Genomic DNA, 10,214 nt, shown 5'->3' with positions numbered 1-10,214 from the left:
CCATTAGCGCCGCCAAACTGTCATCACCTTTATATAAATATGGGGCTACTTCTTCGGATAATGGATTTTCTTGTTTCATCACTTTCGCTCTAATTCTTCTTCATTTCTTTCCCCAATCATGTGTTTTCACCGCCCCTTTGAGCGCCAGAAAATGCTAAGTTCCCGTAAAACACCACTTTTTGCTATAGTTTGTATTCTTTAGCTTAAAATCATGGCTAAAACGTCCCCATAAAAGATAAAGTGTCGTCTTCTTCTACCTCTCAGCCAGCCAAATCGGTGGTGGCACCGACTCTTTAGGAAATCACCCCCGGCCCTTGCGTGATTAAGAAGGACTTCACCATAGAAAGTCCCCCTGATGTCCCGAACCTCAAAGCAATGAAGAGGGACTGTGGCTAGGGAGACGAGAACCTTTTTCAGATCCTGAGCCCCGAGGAAAACATTACTACCCACGTGGAGGGTTTTTTAAGTGTTTACACATACCCCGTCACACTGGGTCCCCTCGATCCGGTGGTGATCAATTTCTGCAAAACATACGAAGTCACCCTTGGCAAGATTCACCCCCCCTTTTGGCGCATCGTGATCATGTTGCACTACTTTTTCGAAAAGGCCGAGGGGTTGGAATTCACCCTCAACCACCTAAATCAATTTTATCGGCTCCAGCTGTTTCGAAGGCTTATCAATATGCAACATCAAACAAAGAAAGCCTTCTTTGCCAGTAACGACAAAACCAAAGATCGAGGCTGGGTGGGCCGGTTTGTCAGAGTAAGGACTTTGGATGTCATCCCCAGGGATAAAATGCTGTTCCTGGAGAGATGGAACTTTGATCGTAAGTGGAGTTCTTCTTCCCAGTATTTACTCATATTCAGCTTTCATGTCTCACAATGCCTTTACCCTTTTTGTAGCCACTGCTTGGGCGCCTCACGCATCCCCGACCTCGAGGATTGGGTCCGAAAATTAGCTACCACCTCCTCCTACGTTGAGTGCAAATGGCGTGAATTATCGAGGGGCTAGTGGGAGGCCAAACATCATGGTAAATTCTCTTCCCATGTTTTAGATATTTTTCATTTGCTGGTGGTGTCAACTTATTCACCTTTACTTGTGCAGGCATCGGAGATGTATCCAAAATGAGGCTAGCTCTGCCCGGGGAAAAGACTGCGCCCTCGATCCCAAAATCAGGGAAAAATAATAAGAGAAGGAGGGCTTCGAAGCCCGAAGACTCCCAAGATGAAGTGGTACCTTCCCGGAAGCTGAGGAGAAGACTCATTCATGTGGACCTGGATTCAGCCATTCAATACTTGGAGGATGAAAAGAACGATGGTGTCACACCTCCCTTTTTTACCCGAAAGGGATATAGGGAGTTTTTTCAATTTAAGTGACATTCAAAATGGGATTATTTATCAAATTCAGAGTCGCCACTTGGGATAATTTATGGTGTCCCAAGTCACCGGTTTAAAATCCCGAATCGAGGAAGTTTGACTCTGTTATATAGTCCACAAAATACAAAAATCCGGATAAGGAATTCTGTTAATGCGGGAGAAAGTGTTAGACATTCCCGGGTTCCATGGTTTTAGCACGGTCGCTTTGATCATACGTGGCTTAATTAAATTGTCAAATTACCTATTTTAGGATCTATGTGCATTCACCCCTTTTAATTAAGAAATTATCTTAAAACAGGTCACGTGTACGTGTACCCATTTGTTTGGCGCGTCAAAAATCATGTCACGCGTACGTGTCCATAATTAATAACGCTTTATTATTATTAAGAGAGTTTAGTCGAATTTGCGCGAACGCATACTCCGATTTTGTTTTTAAGATCGTAATTATATCACGCGAACGTGTACACAACAACGATGGTATAGTAAACGTGTCTAAAGCAAGCTACGGATATTCATGTTTAAACTAATTTTGGAATTTAATATACATCTATTAATTGTAAGTAAATAAAGGATAAAATGCTAGGCCTTTAATTATTTAAGAGAATCTGGGCCAGCAGTAAGCCCAATATCGCCTAAAAGATCCTTTTAAAGAAAATAAGAAAACTGGGCTCGAAATTGAGCCCAGGAATGAGGACAAAGGCAAGCGACCACAAAGGCTTCGATTGGGCCAAGTACCAAGCCCAACTTTTCCAGGTAAGCCTTCAGTACTAGAAGCCCAGTTTTTATTACCCTAAGTAGAAAACTTAATGGGTAAAATTGTTGAAGGCAATTAGGTAGACATGGCGATTCTGATTATTCTAGGGTGAACTGGGCCTGTAGAAAGCCCAATAAACCATTGATCACAATCTTTTAAAGAAACAAAATGCTGACACTGTTTGGGCCCTGAAATTGAGCCCAGCATATGAGGAAAGGGTCCAGAAAACCACGCCAAAGGTGATCCTGACCTGGCCACCCATCTAGGCCATCGCTTGGCCCAATTGCTACTAAGGCCGACTGACCCTATCGAGTATACTTGACAACAATTACATAAATTCTGGAAATTAAATACTGACTAACCATACCCAAGAGTAATTAAATTAAGTTATACAAAATGGATAATTAAAAATAAATTTACACAACTCTAATCATAATAACTCAGCAGTCCTGGTATCTAGCTAATTATCAGTGAGAGTTCACAAAAACATTCTGATTTTCTGCTAAGGCAATCTACTCCATCCCATGTTATTTTGTAATGCAAAAAACAGTACTTGCAGTTGCAAGGACAGCTGAGCTAGCTTGCAAATCTGCATCAAACTTATTCCAATTGAAAACAAATGAAACAAACAGTTAGGATTCAAATGATTATAACTTTCATGATTTCAACACAAGGAAAAATCTGAGAAAAGACATGCCAATAACTTGTTTCAATGTTATTTCAAAGAACTGAAGGTCTACTGAATCACAAATTTACAGCAAAAAACAACAAGAGCCAACAACCATTCAAAACACCAGAAGTTAAGTCATACTACATGCTTGTAAGTTCATATTACTAACTTAAATCAAGCTCTTACTACCATTCAAACTACTACAAATTTCACTCAAGAATTGCATGACCAAACCAGAAACTGGAACAACTAAACATGATAATCTTTAGTAATCAAACACAAGTATAACATAGAGAAGATCATATTTTCATTGCATTAATTCAAAATAGAATAGAATAGGTGAAGGTTTACATACCTATAAGCAGAAATAACAACAAAAGACCAAACAGAGAAGTATAAAACACAAGAGTGAAATTAGCTACTGGGTACAACAATGAAGAAAAGCAGCAGTAATCAACAGCTGCAATGTCAGACCATACTCAGCTCTAGAACCCAGAAAAATCCTAGAGAAAGTTTCTAAGCTTTTGCTCAAGAAGATCAGAAGAAAATAGAATTAGCTCCTTATGATAATAGCTGAAATTCTCTCAGTGTTTTTAGGGTTCGAAATCTCTGAGTCTAAAATATGTGAAGAGAGACTCTATTTATAGGCATTCAAAATACCATGTGCTGAAAAAGAATCAGGGAATTATTCCCTTCAGCCACAAAGGCATCTTTTAACAAACTTGGACAGTTGGCTGTCCCTCATTGGCTTCAGCATTTTGTGCTAACCAAATGAGGCCAGCTGCCCCCTATTCTAGAACCTTCCAGCATGGTCTTTATCCTATTTCATATTTACCCACCCTTCAAACAAACCCCTTAAGTTTTCTTTTGTTCATTTGACCCCCTAGAAGTGTCTACTGATTTACAAATCATGGCAAACAATGACCAGGCCAAAAGGAATCAGAGTTCAAATTCAAATGACAACAGAGTCGAAATGATGCCTTTTAAGCCCTAAAGATTATCCTATTCAGTCTTCAAATCAAAACAAATTACTCAACTAAACTATATTTTTTTAATAGCTAATCAGAAATCAACCAAGTAGACTGTTAATTAACTTTTAGAAACATTCTAATTAACTTCGAACTAAAACAAACAATTATAAGAGAAAAACAGAATAGCCAATTTATCAAAAACTCTACAAAGATTAGACCTAATTAATACAAACCTATGCAAATTGAAATTAAACTTCAGATGATGAAATCCTAGCATCCTTTGATTAATCTAATGAACAGATGCAAAATGAACGACCAAAACAGTCATAAAAAAAGAGAACCTAGAGTTGTGATGACCTCAGACAAGCGGCTAAAAGAAAGAAAGAAGATGAAGGAGATAAACAAAAAGAAGGAAGAAAAGGGATTACCAAAACCTGCTTCGAATTTGAATCCGTCAAGAACTTCGGACATGCTTCAAATGGGATAAAACGAACTTAGACGACCATTAGTCGACTGTCCCAACAAGAACAGTCGACTAATGGAAGTCTTAGGTTCAAATAGCCCAGAAATTGACCGGAAATCGAAAAAGGGAAAAATTAGGGTTTGGATTTTAGATCCTAGATTTGAGCGGTTTGGGAAAGATTCGAGGAAAATGGTTTGGGATTTGGAAAGGGGAGGGAAATGTGGTTATAGGGTGTTAATTTGGTAGGGTTTGGAGATGCTCCACCGCCGTAAAGCGATTTTCGGGCGGCCGAGATAGGCGGAGCCGGTGAAGGAGTCCTAGGGCGGCTAGGGTTTCTCTGGTTTGGGGTGAGAGACGAAGTGAGAGGGGGTCAATGGCAGGGGGGGGGAGGGCTTTAGTTCGGACTATTATATGTTTAATTGTAGACCAGTTCCGAGCCGTTCGATCAAGGAAGATCGACGGCTAGGATTGAAATTACAAAACCACATCGTTTCCTTTAATGGGGTGGGGTGGGGTGGGGTGGGGGGGCCTGGACCGGGCGTGGGACCGGGCTAGACCGGGCGTGGGTGGAATTGGGTTAAAATGATTTTGGGCCACTGAATTTAGTATTTTGGGTGGCCCAAATCAAGACCATCCTTTTGTTTTGCTTTTTATTTCTTTTCTTTCTTTTTTCTTAAATAAAATCCTAACTAAATTAATTTAATTCTAATTTATTCTAAATTATAAAATCAAGCTGATTATCTTTTTGTAGTATTTACAAAATTAGTTGATCCTAAATTAAAGAAGAGAAAATTACTAATTTAGCATTAAAGGCTAAAATATAAAATGAAAGATATTTTTTTTTTGTGATTTGTATTTTAATAACAATCAACCAAAAATCCTAAAATATGAACACACAACCTAATATGCAATGCATGGAATTTTGATATTTTTGGGGTATTTTCTATGCTTTAATGCATGCAAAAATGCAACTAAAAATGCAAACACTCGAACAAATATTCCTAAAAATTCTAATAAAATTAAAAATGACCCACAGAAATCTATTGTGAGATTCTGTAGGAGTATTTTGGGTTGGGCAAAAATCACGTGCTCACAGATGGTGGAGAATCGACGTTATACCCCGAACAAGGAGATCAATCGAAGCTGTCGATGCCTCCGACCCTGATGCCTTGCCACTTGATGAAGGGACTCCGAAGAGAGATTCGGAAAAAGCCCTCGAGTCCCCCGAGATCGAGATCGTACCTCCTTCTTCAACAAATACACCGAAGGGGACAAGACCTGAGAGGGCCAAAACTAGCCAGAGCGCCCCGAGCGAGGAGCTCGGGGCCATGAAAATGGGTCATTCACTTTCTCTTCCAGCTTACTCCAAGGAGACAATAAAGGATTCACGGGATTTACAAACACCTGATCCGAGCACGATCCTTGAAGAAAACCCCTTTCGGGATTGTTTCACCGGGGTTGGCGACGTTGTTGGCCTTAACGATGCATCCACCCTTTTCGAGGAGGCTCAACATCTTCTTTCTCAGGTAAATGCTAACTTTCATTGTCGTAACTTCCTTTTCCCTTCCTTTCCTTTGACTGACACATCTTCTTCTCGTGTATAGGCCATCACCAAGTTTAGAGCTGAGCTGAGCCAATGTGAGGCCGAGCTCAAGAGGGTTTCAGATGAAGAGAAAGCCCTGAGGCTCCTCTGTGGTCAGAAGGAGGAGGAGCTTAAGGACCTTCGGGCTGAGTTGGCCAAGGCTCGAAAAAATGAGACCGAGCTGGATGAGCAGGTAATTGTGATTTTAACAGAGTATGGTCTTCTTGTCCTTACTTCTAAGGCTAATACTTCGATGTCTCAGCTGCAACAGAAGTTGGAGATGATTGGGCAGCTTCAGAGCGAGGTTGATCAAGTTAAGGTTGACTGCCATAGGTGGAAAAAGAACATGGATCAGCTCGCTGCCGATAAGGAAGCTGTTACAGTCCAACTGACCTCACCTGAAACTCAACTCCGAGGTATTAAAGCAAAGGGTCTGGCCCAGGCTAAAAAAATCGAGGAGTTAGAGGCAGAGCTTGCTAGAGCCCGGGCTGAAACTGCACAAACTAAGGCTGAGGTTGAGAAGACGAAGGCTACAACTGACAAGACCATTGCCGTGTACTTAAAACATGTTGTGTCTGTTCAAGAGGAGTTGAGGGAGGCCTCCGACCGGGAAAATTTATCGAAATAATGATTTGACCAAGTGCCAAGCCCGGAGGGAGACTCTCGAAGAAATCTACGCCCGAGGGTTCGACCTTACTGAAGAGATAGCCAAAGCTAAGGCACGGGAAAATGATTCCAAGTTTCTTGTCTCTTCTGATGACGAAGATGTTGCGAGCGGCACTGAGGGTGGGGAAGGTGAGAAAGGTGTTACCGAGGAAGAGGAGGCTCCCGAAGATAGATCTGCCGAGGGTGCGTTTCCCCAGGAAGCTGCTTCCGGGGATGTAACCCCAAAATTGATTAGGTTTTTTTGTGTAATTGCCTCTCGTGGGCGTATTAAATATACTCTTGTAATACATCCTTTGTGAATATAAAGAACCTTTTTGCTCTATTCTCAACTTGTGTTGAATTTCATTTTGTTCTCATTTGTGGAAGATTCGATTGTATACCTCGAGTGATTGGTCTGAGTATTGGTTTGGACTCGGAACATAATAAACCCTTAGGTCTTTATTGATAAATATAATAATCCTTGAGCTAAGTTGAAATCGATTTGATGCGAGCTCGGGATATCGGGACTCTTGAATCCGAGTTGAGTGAGAACGGGGTCTCGAATTATATGTTTTGGCCCTTAAGACTTTCAAAGTTGGACCTTAGGCTCTTATATATCAGCCCTTAGGCTCTTTTTAGTTGGCCCTTAGGCTCTTTAAGTTGGGCCGATTTGGCCTCTAGAGTGGCTATATAATTTTTCTCTCTTTTCGGCTAAAAGACTTAGTGAAAATTTGGTTATGCCTCAGCATGTGTTTTTCGTATCCATTGGGTTTTTTGAAGGTTCGACGAATCGGAGCCCTGTTAATAATTAGTTTGTGTCAACACAATCGAATACCTCTTGAGGTTTTTTCGAAGGCTGATGTTATCGAAGCCTTTAAATTATTCGAGGGCTGAATTTATCGAAGCCCGTTATATTTTGCTTTTGCCAGGGGGAGCTATTTAACCGTTTTTTTCAAAGTGTTTGAAGGCCTTTAATTTATGGCGGAAGTCGGACGTCTCCGAGCCGCATTATTTCGGCCTTAGCCTTTTATATGACCGTAGTCTTTAATATGGTCGTAGCCTTTTATATGACCGTAGTCTATAATATGGCCATAGCTTTTTATATGACCGTAGTCTTTAATATGGCTGTAGCCTTTTATATGGCCGTATCCTTCGGGTGTGTCTTTTGGACTTGTTTCCCAATAACCTTTCGAACTTGTTCGAAAAGTTAGTCCTCGAGTATATTGGCCTTAGCCTTTGTTTCGGGGGGATGCCTCTTTGAGGTCTTATGAGTCCGAGTTTTTGATGGTTCGGACGAGCTGACTGTCGATGAAAGTCCCCGAGTATCTCGGAGTTACATTCGTGCTTCGGCCCTTGCGCCATTTCCCATAGGATTATAAGTGTAAAGCTCGTATAATGGTAGGCGTTTTTGAGACACAAAGTGTTTTTGATATAAACAGGTGCTTCTTCAAATAATTGATATATGCGTACATGTTTCGCCGTCGGGGCTCGGCTACTCTATATGGACACGATTCATTTGACCGTTTGGCCCATTACCAAATTTTCCTATCGAGGCCCTCTTAGGCGTGAAGTATTTTCCGCGAAAATATGACCTCCGAGGGTGATGCCCCCCAGTATTCGAGGTTGATTGAAAAGAAGCCTTGGATACTGTTGAATTCTCCTTAGGTAGCATATAATTGTTGCCTCGTTATAAACCTTGCCGGTAAAACCCATTTGGTACAAAATCCGATCTAAGGGAAAAAGAGTGCAACACATGCTTTAAAACCTAAGGCCTTCGTGCAAAAAGGGTGTCCTCGATAGCTTCGATCGAGAATCTGCAGTGAGTTAGTTTTAAACTCAAAAGGACAAAAAGGATAAAGCCATACCTTAGTATTATTATCGTTTGAGTAATGACACGTTCCAATTATTTGGCAGTTGTTCGCCTTCCATCGTGCTAAGTTTGTAAGATCCTTTGCGGACAACTCGACTCGGTACGACCCTTCCCAATTCGGGCCTAGTTTCCCTTCATTTGGGTCTCGAGTATTGAGGGTAACTTTCCGTAGAACTAAGTCCCCGATTCCGTAGTGTCGGAGATTGGTCCTTCTATTGTAGTACCTTTTGATCCTTTGCTTTTGTGCGGCCATCCGAACAAGTGCTTCTTCTTGTTTTTCATCTAGTAGCTCGAGGCTAGTATTCATGGCCTCGTGATTTGACTCCTCCAATGTGTGTCGAAACCTGGCGCTGGGTTCTCCGAGTTCGACAGGGATGAGGGACTCGGAGCCATACACCAAGGAGAACGGGGTAGCCCCCGTGCTAGACTTCGATGTTGTTCAATATGCCCAAAGGACCTCGGGTAGAACTTCTCTCCATTTCCCCTTTGCATCGTCCAACCTTTTCTTTAGGTTTTGAATGATAGTTTTGTTCGTTGACTCGGCCTGTCCATTTCTAGTTAGGTGGTACGGTGTCGATAATTTCCTCTTTATTTTATGCGCTTTGAGGAACTCCGTCACCTTGCTACCGATGAATTGTTTTCCACTATCACACATAATCTCGGCAGGTATCCCGAATCGGCATATGATGTGGTCCCAGATGTAGTCAATAAATTCTTTTTCTCGGACCTTCCCGAAGGCCTGTGCTTCCACCAACTTAGAAAAATAATCAATCATAAACAAAGTAAACTTAGCTTTACTTGGGGCCGTTGGCAGGGGTTCGACTATGTCCATTCCCCATTTCATGAAAGGCCACAGGGATAGGACCGAATGGAGTTGTTCCCCGGGCTGATGGATCATCGGTGCAAATCGTTGGCACTTATCACATTTTTTGAGAAATTCCTTAGTATCTTTTTCCATACCGTCCCAGTAATATCCTGCTCCGATGATTTTGCGAATCAAGGACTCGGCGCTGGAGTGATTCCCACAAGTGCCTTCATGGATTTCTCGTAGAACATAATCAGTGTCCCCGACCCCAAACATACCGCCAGTGGCCCATCGAATGTTCTCCGGTACAATGTTCCATCTTCATCTAATGCAAACCTAGTAGCTTTGGTTCGTAGGGCCCTCGATTCTTTATGGTCCGATGGGAGTTTTCCATTCTTCAAATAGTCGCTATACTTATTCCTCCAGTCCCACGTCAAACTTGTTGAATTTATCTCGGCATGACCCTGTTGACATCAAATTTTGTCCGTCCTTTCTTCCAAGTTATTTTCTTGAACTTCTAATATTACTAATAATGTAAGAATAATTATTTTACCATTGTTATCCCAAAATAGACCTAATTAGTATGATTATTTTTATTATTGTTATTATCTATATTATTATTATTTGCATAAGATATTATTATTATTATTATTATTATTATTATTATTATTATTATTATTATTATTATTGTATTCGGTAAAACTGAGTTTATGCATATTGAAGTGATGGAAAGATGACATGTCATGACACGTAGGCAGGTCAAAGAATGGCGATTAAGCAAAGAGGCACGAGTTGCAACAGATACAAGCGGAAGCACAAAAAGAGGCACGAGTTGCAACAGATACGAGCGGAAGCACAAGAAGAGGTACGAGCAAATATTCAAAAGACTCGTTGCTCGTACCTATTTAAGTCTAAAAGCTGAGAAGAATGAACCTGACAACACAGGGGAGCCCAGATACAGTATTTAATAAGCATTAAATACTGAAAACGTTAGAGGATCTGTATTAAATTGCAATGATTATGTAACGTAGTATTTAATGCCTTTAATCGTCCATAATGACCTTAGTATGACAAAGGC

The sequence above is a fragment of the Nicotiana attenuata genome, chromosome 3 (genome assembly GCF_001879085.1).
Source record: "Nicotiana attenuata strain UT chromosome 3, NIATTr2, whole genome shotgun sequence".
NCBI classification, from domain to species: domain Eukaryota; kingdom Viridiplantae; phylum Streptophyta; class Magnoliopsida; order Solanales; family Solanaceae; genus Nicotiana; species Nicotiana attenuata.
This window is presented reverse-complemented; position numbering follows the sequence as displayed.